The sequence below is a fragment of the Cervus canadensis genome, chromosome 10, assembly GCF_019320065.1.
Source record: "Cervus canadensis isolate Bull #8, Minnesota chromosome 10, ASM1932006v1, whole genome shotgun sequence".
NCBI classification, from domain to species: Eukaryota; Metazoa; Chordata; class Mammalia; order Artiodactyla; family Cervidae; genus Cervus; species Cervus canadensis.
In genome coordinates this window covers 73,669,548-73,689,576 of record NC_057395.1, presented here as the reverse complement: position 1 = coordinate 73,689,576, position 20,029 = coordinate 73,669,548, and positions in this window count along the sequence as shown.

The following is a 20,029-nucleotide window of genomic DNA, read 5'->3' as shown; positions in this document are numbered from 1 at the left end:
CCCCAGTGCATTTTCTGATGTTGAGTGGGAACAACAGCAGGAAAAATAAGGGACTCTCAGCCTCTAGTGTTTCTGCTGCTGCTAAGTCGTTTCAGCCGTGTCTGACTCCGTGTGACCCTATTGAGCTAGCCCGCCAGGCTCCTCTGTCCATTGGATTCTCCAGAAAAGAATATACATAGGAGTGGGTTGCCATGCCCTCCTCCAGGGGATCTTCCAGACACTGGGATTGAACCCGCATCTCTTACGTCTCCTGTGGATTCTTTACCAGTGGCGCCACCTGGGAAGCCCTTCTGGTGTTCCTAGGAGAAGTTTAAGAGAAAGAGAAGGCCTGGGGAATCATTTGCTTTTGGGGGGACATTTCATAGCCTGTCATCTTCACTTCTCAGGTGTAGTTTCGATGAAGTTCATATGCACCTTTTCGCTTTAATGGTTCCTGGCAATCACCCAAGCCAGGTAATGACGGCAGAAGCTCCTCTAAGGAGCCCCCCACTGTGGGCGGCGGCCGTGGCGCCTTATGGAGGATGTAGCCCGGAAAAGCGTGGACCGCCCAGTGGGAACCTGGGGAGGACGGCCCGGCGGCCTCTTCTGCCCATGAGTCATTGCCTGCACTCCACCTACCGTACTTTCCAGTTTTCTGCCGAGTCCGTGTTCCAGTTCTCTAGGCTGTTCCGGGGAAAGAGTCCTGCAGCGTCTGGACCCCGTCCTTCCGTGGTCACCTGGGCGAAGCAGGTGCACCCACAAGATAAAGGGTTGGCAGGGAGCTCCGAGCCCTCCGGGCGGGGGGCGAAGGGCCGGGCGGAGCTGGCCTCGGTCCGCGGAGAGTGGACGCGCTCTCTGCCCGCATCCCTTTCCAGGGACACCCCAAGGTGGGCTCCCCGATGGTCGATGGTCGGTCGGGAGAAAGGCAACAGAGGGCAGAGTTCCTCACTTGCAGACCTCATGACGGGCACTCCCTGCAGCCCCCCGTTTTTTAAAAAGAAGGTGCTTTGTGAAGGTGCAAGGTTTGTACATGGTTAAAGAGGGCAAGAGGAGAAGGGGGCAGCGACAGAGGATGAGATGGTTGGTAGGCATGACTGACTCAATGGACATGAGTTTGAGCAAACTCCAGGAGCTGGTGATGGACAGGACCTGTGTGCTGCAGTCCATGGGGTGGCAGAGAGTCTGACAGAACTGAGCAACTGAACAACAAATAGCTACAATCTTGTCCCCAAAGTTCCACTGATGCAACTTGGATCTGCAGCCTGTTAGTCTGGGTTGAAGAGTAGTGGAGAACAGCAGGGGAGGGAAGGAATATTTATTATAGAAACAAATGTTATAATCATTGTATTCGTTATTTTATACTATGCATATATTGGAAGAAAAAATGTGAGCTTCAGTTGGCGAGAATGGCCAGGGAGCATATTTGACCGGAAGAGATTTCAGGGGGCTGGGGGGTGGGGGTGATGTCTGCTGTGCGCGTGAGGTTTTAAGAGCACGATGTTTGTGTTTAGACCAGGTCCTGTCACAGAAGAGCACTGCCTCCCAGGGCATCTTATTTATACTCATCATGTTTTCTCATCTGAAAAGTGAGCCTAGGAATAATATTTGCCTCGTTGGGTTGTTCTGAGGTAAAACAAGATAGCACTTGTAAAAAGCAAGCCCGTGGGACTTCCCTGGCAGTCCAGGAGTTAAGACTCTGAATTTCCACCACAGGATGCTTGGGTTGGATCTCTGGTCAGGGAAGTTAAGAGCCCACATGCCCCCTGGTGCAGTAAAAAAAAAAAAACGACAACAACAACAACATGTATGTTGCAGGGAGCAAGCCAGAATACAATACACTCTGGACTTGTGTCCCTTGCGATCAATGTTACAAAGATTTTTAGATATCTCACTCAGTCCACCCAACCAGGCTGTGAAGTCAGCATTACCGCACCTTTAGGAGCACATTTTATAACTTCGTTTACAGAGAGCTAAAGTGATTTATTCCCTGGTAAATGAGTAGATTTTAAAACTGTTTAAAAATCTGTTTTAGTGAGGTCTGTTTTACTCCCAGTCTCATTGTGGGGCTTTCTTTGTGGGGCTTCCCAGGTGGCACTGGTGGTAGAGAGCCCATCTGCCAATGCAGGAGATGCAGGTTCAGTCCCTGGGTCAGGAAGGTCCCCTGCAGGAGGGCATGGCAACCCACTCCAGTGTTCTTGCCTAGAGAATCCCATGGACAGAGGAGCCTGGCAGGAGTCCATGGGGTCGTAAAGAGTCAGACACGACTGAAGCAGCCTAGCACACACACACAATCTTTGTAATGTACATTCCCCCGCCTGCCCTCATTGTTTTTTTTCTAGCATGATGACTTGCCTTCCCTGTGCCCTAGGAAGCAATTATACTATGTATTTTGATAATCAAACCATTGGCGCTATTTTCCTTAGGTCACAAGGCATAATCGAGGCTTCTAGGCTCATTCTGCCTCCTGCAGCTTTGTCTCACTCTGCAGCCTTAATTGGCCTTTAGAAAAGGTCCAGCTCACCAGGCACTTGAACGCTGGGAGTCCAAATGCAGATTCCAACTGATGGAAATGTGGCTGCTATGCCCAGGTAGAAACAAAACCATCCCAGTGAAGGAAAAAGCAGGAGGCCCCAAGGACAGAAATCACACCTGGGAGAACATATTTCTAAACCGAAACCTCTCCCTAGGATTTTAAGGCAGAGACAGAAGAATCCCTGAAAGAAGAGTTTGGGGGAAAAAAAATTTAAAAATTAAAAAAAAAAAAAAGAAGAGTTTGGGGGCCAGAATTTTCCTCTCCAGGGTGAGCGAAACCTGGGTGATCACACCATATTCAAAGACCATTGATTGATCATTGTGATTCATGAAAGCCTCAGTTCAACTTTCAGAAGAAAAATGTGCATTGCAATGAGAGGGCAAAGGGAGGGTGCAGATGTGTTAAAGAGAAAAAGATACTTCATGAAGACTCATTCCATAGAAAACCATTGCTTACATTTGTTCTTTGGTTGCTAAATCACCTCTGACTCTTTTTCTACCCATGGAGTGTAGCCCGCCAGACTTCTCTATCCATGGGATTTCCCAGGCAAGAATATTGGAGTGGGTTGCCATTTCCTTCTCCAGGGGATCTTACCCACCCAGGGATCAAACCTGAGTCTCCTGCATTGGCAGGCAGATTCTTTACCGCCAAGCTACCAGGGAAGCAAGCCCACTGCTTACATTTTCTCAGTATAAAAAGTTCTACGTGATCATTTCAGAATTCTGACAAGTGGATATTCCCTCACTGTATTGTTTCCTGTATTTCCTAGACCAGATGGGTCAAAGGGCCATTTTCTTGGTAGATAATAGTAAGAGCTGCTATGTTAGATGTCTCATGATTCCATTCTTCATTCTTTCTTATCCAGCTCTGATGTCATCACTCTTGGCCCTCTTCTTCGAAGATGAACAAATCCCAGGTAAGTTGTTTAGGGATTTACTTCCCATGTTTTGGAGTGGATCTCAAGAGGTTTGAGGAATGGAGTTGGTCATGGATAGATCATGCCTGCTTGATGATGCTGCCTCCGTAAAAATCCCAGCAATATGGGGTTTGGAGAGCTTCCAAGTGGAGTTGCTGGGTGAATGACAGGCCCAGAAACCCCAGGCCCCTTCCCACATACCTTGCCCTACACATCTCTTCCATCTGAATGTTTGTCAGTATCCCTAATTTCCTTTTACAATAAACTGTTCGCCTGAGTTCTGTGAGTTGCTCTAGCAAGTTGCTCAAGCAAACTCTGGCGGGGGTGGGGTGGGGTCAGAGGAACTTCTGATATAGAGCCAACCTACCAAAGCACAGGTGACCACCTGGACTTGGGATTTGAAGTTAGGGATGAGGGGCAGTCTTTTGGGACTTGGGCCCTTCACCTGTGGTATCTGACACGATCCCCAGGTAGAGAGTCAGAATTGAGTTGAATTATGACCCCCAAGCAATATCACAGAATGGCTTGGTGTGGGGAACCCCCCACATATCCGGTGCGAGGAGTGTCAGCGTGGTGGTAGTGTGTGAGTAAAGGAGAACACAGGAGAACTGAGTTTTTCCTGCACGCGGGGGTTAAGACTTCAGTGTATCTTTCGTTGGGGGCCAGGGGGTGGCTCACCTCAACACCCTGTTGGATTCTATCCTCAAATGTGTGACAGTGAAAACTCAAATTAAATAAGGAATTAATTATTACAAGCAAAAAGAAAAAGTTGTACACACTATGTTAGTGTTTAGATGACATTTTAAGTCTCTATATAAGCGTTTCTAGCTCTCTCTCCATTTATCGTACCAACAGCTATTATTTTCTTAAACAGTAGAAATATCTTAAGTGGTTTTAATGTTGAAATCCAATAGGAAATTTTTTCAGCTGAAACTTTCCAATGAGAATGTCTTGAATGGCCTAACTTTTGCATAATGGCTATTTCCTTTTTTTTCTTTTTTCTCCTTTTTCCTTTTTCATGTAATTAGAGACTTAGGGTTTATAATTAGTGGTTATCCCCAGGAATCATGGCAACGGATATTTTTAAAAAGTTGCCATTTCCTTCTCCAGGGGGTCTTTCCTACCCAGGGATCGAACCTGGGTCTCCCACATTGTAGGCAGACGCTTTACCCTCTTAGCCACTAGCGAAGCCCTCCCCCCTCAAAAAAAAAGACATTTATTGGAATCTAGGTTTCTGTTGAATCTGTTAGCAAAATTTGGAATACTAGACATTTTAGAACAAGCTGTTCTTTTCTGTTAAGCTTCTTACTTTCTCCTTTTAATATAGACTCCAGAGTTAAGAGCATTGTTGGAAATTCTTAATATATTTTAAACATATAGAATAGTTTCTGTTTAATTTGACTCTAAACCAGAATTTTAGAAACCAAAATTAGGAGTAATTGCCCAATTTCCCCCTCCCCATCCCAATAACCATTTTACATTTTCATAATTGCATTGATCACGTTTATTTTACACTCATCTTTTGCATTTTCAATATATAACTTAACAGACACGTAATTTTATAGGTTATTTGCAAAAAGTGGGCTTATGTCCATATGCTTTCTTAGAGATTTAAAAAAAAGCACATAAGGAATGAACATGGAATGAGGAGCTGCCTCCAATGATTACACAACAATTTAGCTCTGTGGCAGCCACTATAATACTCTAATATCTGGGAAAGCAGAGGTCAGAAAGATGAGAGAATGACCCTCAAAGAAGAAACTGAATGTCTTTCCATCAATTTCTGTGGATTGAGACCAGTCCTAAAGAGACTTGTTAGACTATGCCCAACCCCACTTGACTGAACAGGGCTAAGCTGCCACCAATGATTATGGGAACTGATTCAGAAAAGTGTAGATTTCTGACATAAGACTTGAATGTATTCAACATTTCCCACCAGTGTTAGCAGGCCCTAGAAAGCTTGTGACTTATTTATCAGAGAATACAGGAAATCAACTTATTTTGAGTAACACTACTATGGATTCTCCAAGTCCTGAATCTAAGTCATAGAATTGTTGCCATCTCTCCATTTCGTCTTGGTTCTCTAGATACATCCAATAAAGGTGCCAACTACTCCAGGAAGCAGATGTCTATGAATTCTATCCATTTAGACAAGGAGCAGAAACCTTGTCTTGTAGCCCATTGACCCAGCACCTTTAAATTTCTCATGTTTTCCCTCTTAACTCTTCCTCTTTTAGGTTTTCAAATTGTGACCCACTTTTTGTTTTTCATTGTCCACTGGCAAAGTTTCTTCTTCTCTGAAGTTTTAATTCCAAAGAAATGGCTTTTGTGGTCCTTACTTATGCCTAGATCAGAGTTGTATCCCCTCCATACAAAATAGAGGTCCACCTCTGTTAAAACTAGGATTTTAGTCGTCCATTGAAAGTAGATAATGAACAATTGGCAAAATGAGTCTGTTCTTTTTACTCCACCCTCAAGCTGCCTATGAGTCTATTTCCCATCATAGGAACTGCCGTTTCCAGGTTCAAGTTTTGCTTGGGCACGTTTAGCTGCTTTTGCTCAAAGAACTGAGTCAATGAAATACAGAAAATACGTCTCTGATCACATCTCCCTGTTTCTTCAACATTTAAATTTCTAAAATATTCCACACAGGATGAATTCATGAAGAATTGGACTTTGGCTAACACCCTTTCCACATTGATCTCTTTGGTTTAGATTTTTGATTTCTAGTAAAAGGTAAGTGATTTCTAAATGCCTCCCTGCCTCTTCTACAGTCAGGGTTTCTTTTTATCATGAGTTTGCAGATGTCGAGACAGTTTCGAATTTAGACTGAACGCTTTTCCACATTGATCACATACAAAGGGCTTCTCTCCAGTATGGATCTTCATGTGCTTACTAAGATTTGAACTATGGTTAAAAGCCTTTCGACATTCACTACATTTATAAGGTTTCTCTTCAGTATGAATTTTTTTATGTCGGTTAAGGTCAGAGTAATAGCGAAAGGTCTTCTCACATCCATCACATGGAAAGGGCCTCTCTAGTGTCTCTGGCCTGTCTTCAGAATGACTTTTCTGGTGTCTAATAACATTTGGCTGATGTTTAAAGGTTTTTTCACAAACATTACACTTGTAGGGTCTCTCTCCAGTATGGGTTCTTCGATGTCGCGTTAGATCCGAGAAACGGACAAAGGTCTTTTTACAGTTATCACAGACATAGAGTTTCTCCCCAGTGTGGATTTGTTTATGACGCTTAAGATCTACGAGCTGGGTAAAGGCCTTCTCACATTCACTGCATGAAAAGGGCTTCTCTCCAGTATGAATTTTCTGATGTTTGTTAAGGTTCGATTGGCTTTTAAATGATTTTTCACAATCATTACATTTGTAGGGTCTCTCTCCAGAGTGAACTCTCTGATGTAAGAGAAACTGTGAATATGGGTTGAAGTCCTTTTTGCAGTGATTACATGTGTAATATTTCTTTCTCGTATGAGTTTTCTGGTGTTGGATTTTTTCTGAGAAGCTGTGAAAGATCCTTCCACAAAATGTACAGACAAAGAGTTTCTTCTGTGTAGGAGTTCTTTGACGCTGAGTCAGTTGTGGTCTCTTGCCAGCGTGAAATCTCTGATGCGTAATCAGGGATGAAAGAAACTGGAAGGCCCTCTGACACACATCACACTTGTGTGGTTTCAGCCCGCTGTGTGTGCTCTGATGTTGAATGAACTTTGAAGCTCTGTTAAAGGTTTTACCACATTGGTCACATTCAAGGTGTTTATCCAGAGTATCGATTCGCTGGAGCCTTGTAAATGATGCGCGGTGCCTAAAGGCCTTTGTCTCTTCATCGTATATGTGGTCTTTCTCTACCTGGTGAATTCGCTGGTGTTCAGCAAGTTGTGAGCTGCAGCTAAATGCCATGCTGCAGTCCTCACATTCATATCGCTGAACAAAAGCAGAAAGTCCTCGATATTTTGCTTGGTGAGGGTTCTGCCTGAAGGTACTCATAGATTCATTAAGGGCATGGTAATCCACCAATGCTGGTTGGCATGCTAATGGGAAGACAGTGGGAGAAAAATAAAATTAAAGCCAGACATCACAACACATAAGATTGCTAGTCGGGTAGCAGGGAGAGAAGGGCTCAGCGACTGGGGACTTTGGAGGGGTGGGATGAGAAGCTGGCGTTTGCCAGGAGAGGAATGAGAGAGAAGTGTTCTCCAAGAACAAGAATAATTTAAGTGATCAACATATATCCAATGAAAAATTTCTTTAAACTTGAAATACTTCTTTTTGTAACTGAAAAATGATTCGTTGCCACTGTAATCACCAAAACAGAAACGTTTAAAGACTCTAAAAGCAGCCATGTGAGATTCTAAGCAAGGATTAAAGTTTTACTTTCATAAAGGTCCTTTAAAATTTCTCTCTAGAGATACAGCAATCTCTGAAAGTAATTAGACTTTAAATACTTTTCCTTTGAGCAGCAAAACTGGGGGAGAGTCTCTCTGTGAGTAAATATGAACCTGGTCTATCCATTGTATTAATATTTAATATTTTACTGCAGGACAGGATTATTATTGATTGGGCCAGTGCTCTACTTGGATATTTGAGTTCTCTTTATTTTGTTATTTCTGAGAATACTTAAGAACAGTCATATATAAACATCTTTGTTAATTTGTTGAAATGTATTCTAGGCATGGATTCTTAGAAATGAAAAGGAGTCCTATTTTTCATGTATACCCACACCATACTCAAGTTGTTACATTGCATGAGCACATCATTACTTTCCAGTATCTTAATCACTATAGACTTTATCAAACTTATGACCCCCCGGTTTGACAAAAGATAATTTTCTAGCTTTTTTGGTAATAAAGAAATCTAAATAAAAATGGATTAACTGCTAGGAATTTTTTTTTATTAAAAAGGTTAATTGGCGAGGGAGAACTAGCATGGGTTTCTTTACCTTTATCATTCTAGATCTTAAAATGCTACTGAAGTTATTAGAAAATGTATGAATACAGAGGAACACTTTAAAGACACACATGAGTGACACTGTCTAAACAATAAATAAAACATTGCCCTGAAAGATGGAATCTAATGGTGAAAATTGGTTTGGAAATACAATATTTCAACCTAATAGTTCACATGTATAGAAACATTGTATACAAAATTATACGGTCAAAGACAACACAGTTACATGGGAAAGCTGGCTGGAGAACCCGAGGGAAAAGGACTGAATAGAGTATGTTAAGCAAAAGTTAGAACAGTCAGGATTCAAAGAGAAGTATTACCATCCATTAATTTAAGTCCCATAAGAGGGATAAAAGTGTTAGAAGATTTTCCAACTTCAAATGGCTTAATATATGGGCGACTAGAATCTCTGAAAAGAGATGAGAAATGGAGAAAGAAGGACCAGAGAGGAAAATACTTAAAGAAATAACGGCCAAAAAATGTCCAAGCCCAATGAACACTTATGAACCCACAGATCCAAGAAGTCCAATGAAGTCAAGCATAGGAAACATGAAGAGAATCACACCAAGACATCATTGTCAAATTGCTCAAAGTCAGTGATACAGAGAAAACTGTAGAATCAGCCAGAGGGGAAAAAAGATGCTGTACATGTAACATCAGATTCTTCACTGGAACACTGCAAGCAAAAAAAAAAAAAGGTAAATCTTTAATGTATTAAAAGAAAACAAAAACCTGTCAACCAGAGAGTTCATGCCCAGCAAAACCCTTTCAAAAATGAAAGCAAAAAAAAAAAAAAAAAGACATTTTCTCTCATACAAAATTTGGATTTAACCAAAGGAATGAAAAAAATCGGAGACCATACCTATATGCTAAATATGTAAGTTTGTTTAATAATGATAAAGAGGTCAGTTAATCTGAAGCATGGCAATCTTAAAAGTTTATGCACTTACAGACTTCGTATTTGTATTCTATTGAGTTTTTTTCCTTATGGAGAAAGTTTATTTGACTGAATTAATAACACTTGTATAAACTTTGTTGTGTTTTAAGCAGTTCTTTTAAAAACATGGTCTTTCCCCGTATCATTCATAAATGAGTAATCATTATAAAACAGTGCACACAATTTAATCATAGCCACTTAATTTAGTTCATAAAACAATTCACTTTTGCACACATCTATTAGGTCATGTATATTTGTTATGGTCATAATCGTTACTTATGAGACTTTGAATGTTGGTCTTAACTGTGTTATGTTGAATAGTTTTAATAAAAGAACCAAAGCAGGAGGAGGCTCAGTTTTAAAGTATAAAGTAGAAGTATTAAAACACAGTACAAACATCAGTGGAAGAATCCATTCCATGGATAGGTAACTGATTTTAGGCAAAAGAACCAATGGGAATACCTCCCAAGTATAAATACTCCCTAGGAAACTAATAGGAAGAATATGGTACTAACACAGGACAGACAAATACATTAATGGAATAAAAGAACAAGTTCAGAAGATGACTTATCTGTGTAGATACCTTATATATCCCTTGAGAAGGAAAAGGCAGCCCACTCCAGTAATCCTGCCTGAAAAACCCCATGGACAGAGGAGCCTGGTGAACAACAGTCCATGGGGCCGCAAAGAGTTGGGCACGACTGAGCGAGCAAGCAGCTGCCTTATATGTGATGAGGATGGCATCACAAGTCAGTGAGGACAGGAGAGATGACTTGGTAGACAGTGTCATAAAAACTGGCTCACTATCCAAGGAAAAATGGGGCGAATTGATTTCTTACACTGTGTACAAAAATCTCTCTCTCAAATCCAGACAGATTAAAGATGTAAGTATGAATTTTAAGCCTCAAAAGTTAACAGGGGGCTTCCTCAGTGGCTCAGCGGTAAAAGAATCTGCCTGCAATGTAGGAGTTGCAGGTTTGATCCTTGGCTTGGGAAGATCCCCTGGAGGAGGGCATGGCAACCCATTCCAGTGCTCTTGCCCGGAGAATCCTGTGGACAGAGGAGACTGGAGGGCTACAGTCCATGAGGTCACAAAGATTCAGACACTACTGAAGCAACTGAGCATACAGACACAGCTAACAGGAGACTGTGTGTGTGACCTAGGGTGCAATGGGTAAAGCTACCTCAAAAATGTGAAGGATGCGACTACATCCAAATGAAGGATTTCTGGTCAAGAAAAGCTTCAGAATCAAGAGGCAAATGACAGATTGGCAGAAGTTTTCATATGTCTTAAACCAAGCAAAAATTATCTAGAACATAAAAGAAAATTCAATTTCCACAAAGAAAAGAAAAAAACCATTAGAAATGGGCAAAGAATACAAAGAAGCAATTCAGAAAAGCTGAATACTGAGTGGATAGCAAGAATATCATGAGAGCTTCATCTTACTATTAGAGAAAGTAGAATTAAAGCAAGGAGGTAATGGCTTACTATCAAAATAGAACAAGTAAAATGCAGACTATCACCAGGCATTGGTAAGACGCAGGAAGAGGACCGAGTAATGGTTGTACAACTAACAGATGTCCAGAAAACAACCTGGGAATATTTATGAAATTGTTTAGAGATGCCCTGTGGCCCAGAGAAATTATTACACAGGTTCTTAAAAGAACATGTGAGATTTTGATCAGAATGAGTTGGAGAGATTTAGCCACTGTTAAGCAAAAAAAGATTCCTAAGTTAAATGTGGTGGACCCATACCATAGAATACTATATTGAACTAAAAAGAAAATGTGTATATTGAACATGTAAAGATCTCAGAGATAACTGGAATGATAAGTTTTACAGCATGCCATTTAAATTTAAATGCCATATATAAAACAGTGATGTGTATTTTATAACAAAGGTGTGCATATTTAACAACATAGAAAAGATATTAAACTGGTTGTCATGGGACAGGAAGATTGGTGAAATCACAGGCTACAGATGAAGGGAATACAAAAGGATGGATTCTCATATAGAACAACAGTGGTTATTGACTATAAACTGAACAATATGATTGGCTCCATTCTCTGTACCTAAAACTTCTAGCCCTCCTGCCACTTTGCCAGACAAAGGATAAAGAAAGACAAACATGTTAATGGAATAAAAGTAAGCGTTCAAAAGATGACTCATCTGTATAGATAATCTGGGGGTAGGAGAGAAGTTGGAGGTCAGGTTATTAAGTTTTTCAAGACAAAGAAAGCCCAGGATTACTTGGAATTCTAGTGAACAGTTCTTATAAAAACCTTTTAATTTCTTCCTGGGTTACAGTTTCACTTTCCAAAATGCCTACAGCTTTAAGCATTTAGTATTTTTTTAAGCATTTAGTATTTTTTTAAGCATTTAGTAAATTATTCAGCTCTCGGGATGTCCCAAGTCCAGATCACCATCTGGGCAAACTTCACTTTTTGTCCCTTGACTTTCAGAGGTGGGTTAGTGAGCTATGCTCTCTATTATACACTGAAATTTAGAGTTTCTCTGAAATTTCTGGATCATCTTGCATTCTGGCAATTTCTACTTTCTATTAGTGATGGGCTTGTCATCTCTCTCCAATTAGATGGTAAACCTGATTACTTTTTTCATTTGTTATTCAGTGTCTAATTAACCTGTTCTCTGAACCTAGAGAGAAGACAATCTCCCTAACTCTTTCTTGGGAAAAAAAAAAGCGGGGGAGCTTTTCAGGACACTCTTCTGAGCCCATCCATTCTAATCATTGATAAATTATTTGACCAGTTCAGCTATTCGTACTTCTGTCCTTCTGTGTGGTCATTTAGGTTTCAAAATTTTGCCAGCACACCATTTAGTGTCCTAAGACTAGAGATACAACAAGGGGAGTGCAGGGAGGGGAATGAATGTGGAGTAAAAATAGGAGTCTTTGGGGAACTCCCTTCTCGTCACCTCGGGGGTCCAGGTCACTCTGACCAGTTGGGGTATGAGTGGGGACAGCCTCCACATGTTTGTTCCTTGTCAGTTACCTGGGCATGGAGCACTCGTCACCTCTCTCTCCAGCATCCAGGGCTCCTTCCCTTGCCTCAAGGAGGACATCACTTCTGCTTTGTAAGCCCAGCGTCCTGAGAAAAATAAATGATCTTCACCATGCTGTAGGAATTACAGATATCCGACCCAGACTTCTAATGAGATTCATTATCACCTCAAAAATCTTTCAGGAGCTGTGTTTTGTTTGTTTGTTTGTTTGTTTAAGTGTGATGGTTTGGAAGACAATGGAGAATATGAAGCCTCCATCATCACCAAATGATAATGCCCTCTTCTATCATCACGCAGCACCAGTACTTTACCGAGGGACATTGAGTTGAATTCAGCCAAGTGTTTCTAGGGGCTTTGCAGATATTCCCATGGAAGGAAAAATTCCACCTTGGGCAATCTTAAACCAGCAAGGAAAGATCTCCTTACCCAACGACACAAGGTGATCACAGGTATCCAACATCACATCCCGATACAGTTCTCTCTTTTCAGGGCTCAGATGAGCCCACTGGTCCGGAGAAAAGACCACAGCCAAGTCTCTAAACTTCACTGACTCCTGAAATCACAATTGATACTATATAAGTATACATGCTTCCGTGTGGCCCTTGGTAGACAACTTTCAGGTTGTCCATAATAGGGAGGTAGGCAGAACAAGGGATGAATACACAAACACACACCACACAGAACAGAAACTGTAAGAAATAAACTTTGTCCTTACAGAGTTTGGAAGGCAAAATTACCTATCCTCATGGAAAAGTAATAGCTAAAGAAACATGCCTTTGGTGTATGTGTTTGCCTGAGGAGTCAGTGGGGTGAAGCTACCACCTGTGGGATTATGACTACAAGCCTCCAAGTCAGAGTCCCAGGCAGGTGGAATGATAAGGACAATGTCCTGACCGTTCGACTAGGACATCAGTCTGTTCCTGAAACACCACTCTACTTGAGTCTCAAGCCTGCCAGACTTCAGATCTGGAACTTACACCATCAGCTTTCCCGATCTCCAGTTGACTGCATATCTTGGGACTTCTCAGCCTTCATAATCACATTATTCTCAGCCTTATCATAAGTCATTATGTCTATTTAGATAGATATAGAGATCCTGATGGTTCTGTGTCTCCAGAGGACCCTGATTAATACAATCACTCACTCAGTGTCAGACAGTGTGGATTGATAAGGATTGAGATTATATGGGCCGAAGCATCAAGGTAGACCTTCAAAAATGAAGTCAGTTTGACCTGTACTTTAAATGAAAGGACAGACGCCTTTGGTTCTATCCATGGTGGAGTGATGTGAGAATTGGATGTGAGAGTATGGATGTGAGAGTTGGACCATAAAGAAGACTGAGCACCAAAGAATTGATGCTTTCAAACTGTGGTGTTGGAGAAGACTAGAAGACTCCTGAGAGTCCCTTGGACAGCAAGGAGATCAAACCAGTCAAACCTAAAGGAAATCAATCCTGAATATTCATTGGAAGGACTGATACAGAAGCTCCAATACTTTGGTCACCTGATGCAGAGAACCGACTCATTAGAAAAGACCCCAATGCTGAGAAAGATTGAAGGCAGGAGGAGAAGGGAATGACAGAGGATGAGATGGTTGGATGGCATCACCGATTCAATGGACATGAGTTTGAGCAAACTCCAGGAGATGGTGAAGGACAGGGAAGCCTGGTGTGCTGTAGTTCATGGAGATGCAGAGTCAGACAAGACTGTAGTGACTGAACAACAACAATGATAGTGTGGTTGCTCTGAGTTACCCTCTCACTGTGAAAGAGCAGGAAAAGCTAGATAAATAAACATACCCCGACTTTTATACTAGAAAGCAATGTGTTCAAAGGCTGTGGTCCTTCACAGAGGAAAAGCACGTGTCACCCTCTTTGTCACGTGACATTCTCTTTGATGGCATTTCTAGAGCCACAGGGCAGGGACACAGAGCCCAAGCAGAGAGCAGTGACCTTGCTGGATGGAGGGATTGGATACCAGAGTTGGGGCTTTCAACACAACTGGGCTTGGCAGGCAGTGTGCTAGACAGGGAGCCTTAAACACTGATATGAAAATTTCCCTTGGGTCCATAGCTGACCACAGGGCCAAACTTGTGAGAACAGCTGCTGGGATACTGAGCCAAGCAGAAGTTTTGACGGTCACATGGTGCTGGTAAAAATGTGGGCCTCCAGCCAGAGTGGAGAACGGAGGAGCGGGGCATTTGGTTGAGGCCGTGTATCGGGAGTTCTATACCCAGCGAAGATATCCTTTAACAATGAAGGCAGTATAAATGTATCAATTTGGACTGGAAAACTGAATAACCAGGGAGTTCCCTGGTGGTACAGTGGCTGAAACTCCCAGCTTCCAATGCAGGGGGCCTGGGTTCCATCCCTGGTCAGGGTACTTGATCCCGTATACTGCAACTAAGAATTCACACGCCGCAACTAAAAAAGACCCTGCATGCCACGACTAAGACCCAGCACAGCCAAACAAATGAATGCTTTTTAAAAAGCAAAAAGGACGTTGAATAATGAATGACCATAACAGAAATAGAAATTCTCTCCCAGAAGAATCCTTGTTAGTTTTTTCGTGTCAGCCAGTTATGCATTCATGTGTGCACACTCAGTCTCTCAGTCATGTCCAACTCTTTTGCGACCCCAAGGACTATAACCTGCCAGGTTCTCCATCCATGGGATTCTCCAGGCAAGAATACTGGAGTGGGTTGCCATTTCCTCCTCCAGGGGATCTTCCGGACCTAGGGATCGAACTCACATCTCCTGCAGCTCCTGTGTTGACAGGCGGATTCTTTACCACTGAGCCACTTGGGAAGCCTATGCATTTATAGTGGTCCCAAAAAACGATAGGCTTCCCTCGTAGCTCAGATGGTAAAGAATCTGTGTGCAATGCAGGAGACCTGGGTTTGATCCCTGGGTCGGCAAGATCCTGGAGAAGGAAATGGCAACCCACTCCAGTATTCTTACCTGGAGTTTCCTATGGACAGAGGAGCCTGGTGGGCTACAGTCAATGGGGTCACGAAGAGTCAGACACAACTTAGTGACTAAACCACCACCACCAAAAAGCCCTGACCCCCAAGACCTCAGAATGTGACCCTACTTGAAGATAGGGTTTTTGCAGAAGTCATCAGGTTAAAACGAGCTTTAAGTGGGCCTTAATCCAATGGTTTAGGAAGGGAAAGTCTGGATACAGAGGCAGACATACACTGAGGGACCACTGTGTGCAGAGACCAGGCAGGAGACAGAGGATAAAGGCAGAGACCTCAGCGAGGCACCCACAAGCCAAGGAATGTCCGGGACAGCCAGCATCCACCAGAAGCCAGGGGAGAGACCTGCAACAGACTCCCTTACGGCTCCAAACAGCCAAGGGTTATCAGGCCAGTTATACAGGCCAGGAAGCAACAGTTAGAATTGGACATGGAACAACAGACTGGACTATAAAGAAATCTGAGTGCAGAAGAATTGATGCTTCTGAACTGTGGTGTTGGAGAAGACTCTTGAGAGTCCCTTGGACTGCAAGGAGATCCAACCAGTCCATCCTAAAGGAGATCAGTCCTGGGTATTCATTGGAAGGACTGATGTTGAAGCTGAAACTTCAATAGTTTGGCCACCTGATGCAGAGAGCTGACTCATTTGAAAAGACCCTGATGCTGGGAAAGATTGAGGGCAGGAGGAGAAGGGGACAACAGAGGATGAGATGGTTGGATGGCATCACCGACACAGTGGACATGGGTTTGGCTGGACTCCGGGAGTTGGTGATGGACAGGGAGGCCTGGCATATTGCAGTTCAAGGGGTCACAAAGAGTCAGATACGACTGAGCGACTGAACTGAACTGAATTAGGCCGGTAAATTGGTATTTAGGAAGGAATTCAGAAGTAAGCAATTGATTCACCTGTGATATCACTTTTAGAAATGAAAGAACCATGCTTCCTCCTCCTCCTCCTTCCATTCTCAGGGCAAAACACTCCAGAGAGGTCACACCTTAAAACTGAGAGCAGAAGTACATGAGACAAAAGGTTCAAACCCCCATCCCCACCCCAAATCCTGACCGCCTCAACCACATACACAGAGGAAGCCAGGAATGCACCACAGCCCCCCAGCCTTAGCCTGACACATCACCTCTTCCCCCGGGCTCCACAAGGAGCACACATGTGAGCCCGCGGCAGCTGGAACTGCAACTGTATGGGGCCTGTGCCCATGTGCCAGAGTGTGCCACTCTTGTTTCCCAGGCGTGCAGTGAACAAAACGTCCTCCGCTTCCCAGTGGGACAGAGCACGAACTCACCGTCCCAGACAGACCAGCTCCAGCACAGCCAGTAAGCCCGGCATGCACCTAAGGCCTGCTTATATAGAGCCCATGTGATGAGCTGGGCTCATCTGTTTGTATAGAGCCCAGCTCATCACATCCAGAACCTTCTCATTTCCCAATCAAGGCCCGTTACCGCCTGCAGGACCGACTCTCAGCCCTTCTGATCCTGAGTATATTAGACACAGGAAGGATTAGGGCATGTGGTATGTAGGTCCAGATTTAGGCTGGAGATTCCCCAGTGGTCTTATTCACCCCCTACGGTGTACCCCTACGGTGTCATGTAACACACCATCTGCTTGATTCTCTTCCCGCTTGAATCTCTGAGATGGGGGGGTGGGTGGCGGGTCTCACCTGGTGCCCCTGCCCCACGTGAGGCAGCTGCATGGAGGAGCAGAGACAGTTACCTGCATTCAGTAGGAAGAAGGTGTCTGATAGCACCTCCTCTTCCCCATGGCCCGTCATCAGTGGCATGGGGGAATCCCACGTGCCACTTGCCCCAGACGGGCTGGGAATGATGCAGGGTGTGGTCCGCAGGATAATGACCATCACCACCAGTGTGGCAAGAGGACCACATCCTAATTCCCGGAACCTATAATATATTACCTTACATGGCAAAAGGGACTTTGCAGGTGTGATGAAGCACACGGACCGCACCCAGCCCTGAGATGCCCACCTGCTCCTTCACTTCTTATCTGGCCCTCATGCAGGGAACCCTTGATTCACCAGCACAAGAGGAGGAAAGAGGAAGAACACATGGGGAGAAGACGTGCCTGAGAGCATCGTTGAGATCAGAACCTTGTTTCTCAATCAACTGACAACTTCGCAAGAGTCTGTTTTAAGAATGAGGATGTGGGGACTAGTCTGTTTTAAGAATGAATGTGGGGACTTCCTTGATGGTCCAGTGGTTAAGACTCCACGCTGCCAATGCAGAGTGCCGGTGCTGTCCTGGGCTGGGGAACTAAGATCCCACATGCTGCGAGGCAAGGCCAAAAGACTTAACAATGAAAACAAAAGTGCAATAAAAGTTTACTCATAAAAAAAAAAAAGAACCAAAATGTGAAACTACCTTGGAGTGATATGAATGCGTTTCCTGCCATTATTTGCGGCTGAGCAAATAGAGTTGGTTAGACAGAAAGTAAGGGCTTCTCTTATTCAGACGATAAAGAATCTGCCTGCAATGCAGGAGACCCGGGTTCAATCCCTGGGTTGGGAAGATCCCCTGGAGAAGGAAATGGTAACTCACTCCAGTATTCTTGCCTGGGAAATCCCATGGACAGAGGAGCCTGGAGGGCTACAGTCCATGGGGTTGCAAAGAGTCAGACATAACTGACTGACTGAACAACAAAGGAACCAAAGACGGGGAAGGTGTTGTGATACACGTTAGTCTTAAGTCTTTCCTTTGTCTCGTTAACTGAGGAAGTTATGAGTTACCTTAGGCCAGTAATATATCTATCTTCATGACTGTGTTTATAATCTCATTTCTGTGTTCTTAGCTATTTCTCAAATATTTTTCAGCCAAGTACAATTAGTTTCAGCTCCTCTAAGTTGAATCCAATCAAACTGAAATGGGTCCTGCAGAGGCAAGAGAATTAAGGATTAAGAATTAAGGATCACAGTTTCAACTGTGACTTGGAGAATCATTCATGTTACTCTTTAGGCTATTAGTGAATTGGGCATGCAAGGCTCATGTGGAAACCCAAAGCAAAATTTTTTTTGGAGATTATGTTTTGTTTGGGTGCCCAGTCATGTCCGACTCTTTGCGGCCACATCAACTGTAGCCCACCAGGCTTCTCTGTCCATGGGATTCTCCAGGCGAGAATACTGGAGTGGGTTGCCATTTCCTTCTCCAGGGGATCTTCCTGACCCAGTGATCGAACTCAAATCTCTTGTGTCTCCTGCACTGGCAGGCGGGTTCTTTACCACTAGCGCCACCTGGCAAGCCCTTTCTTTGGAGAAGCCATCATAATATCAGAGAGAGGAGTGACAGGGAAGAAACAATAGCTTAGGGTCACATTCCCCCAGTTGTCTGCGCATTAGAAACAGGCCTGGGAAACTTATTAAACCATACCCTCTGCCTTAAGCTGGACAGGGGAACTTTGTCATTCATGGTTGAAGGAATTCATCAAGCAATGTGAGATGGATTCTGACTTTGTGTCAGAAATCCACTATGCAGCAGATGCTCAAAAGCTTTGTGTTTACTTATTAATCCATTAAGAAATGTAGTTCCTTCCAAGTAAAACATGACCATAGATTCTCCACATTCAGAATGAAAGTCCAACAGCCTTCTGTTGCAATACTTCAATTTTCTCTAAACAACTGCACAAGGCCAGATATCACAGGCACTACATCCATTCAGACAAGACAGCAAAAACATTTTGTCACTCCCAGCATTTTAATTTTTATTACAGATGTCGATACCCATCACCAACCCCTGTTCTAGTTTCAAAATTAAGGAGCAAGTCAATTAAGGCTTTTAGTCTCTGTAGATAGGAATTTTCTTTGGTTTTAATCCTAGGAAGACAGTTCACATCACTTATGCCCACTTGGATTTGATATACAGTTTTCTCTCACAAGTCTTTTTATCATTGACCATGTTACCTGTATTTTTAAAGATTTGTTCCTGACCTAATTTATTCATCCATTGAAATAAGAAAAAATAAATTTAGCTCATAATCTTATTACATTAGTCTTCCTCCCTTTCTACTCTCAGTGTAGGGACTATGATGAAAGCAATGCCTTGGCTTATTTCAAATCCTAGGCTGAACCTTCTCAGTCATTTTTCTAGTGGATATTTCCAAGAATCATGGTCAAAGTAAGAGAAAATATTAAGTCTGTCATCCTATGATGCTGTTTCCTTGCATGTTAAAAAACATGTTAAATTTCATATACTAGTTTTAGTCTTAAGATTTTTCACACAGTGTGCATTCTGAGGAACAAGCATGGAATCTTATAATCTACATGGAAAGTTACTTAGCTATAAATAGGTTTTCTCGGGATAAATTCTCAGACATTTAATAAAGACCAGGTGATACCCAAAGGCCTTTTCAGTATTACCATGATTTTAGAAATTCTATTTCCTGTGAATTTTCTGATGTTGAACAAGGTATACTTTCCTCGTAAAAGTTTTTTCACACTGATCACAAGCAAAAGGTTTCACTTCTAAGTGACTTATTTTATGAATTCTAAGAATAGATGTAATTCTAAAGGTCTTGCCACACTGGTCACATCTATGTGGCTTTTCTCCAGTATGAATTCTTGCATGCTGGATAAGCTCAAAGTTATTGATAAAATTACGTCCACACACTTGACAATGAAAAGGCTTCTCTCCAGTGTGAATTTTTTTATGCCGTTTCAAGACCCCTTCTTGGCTAAAGGTCTTTTCACAT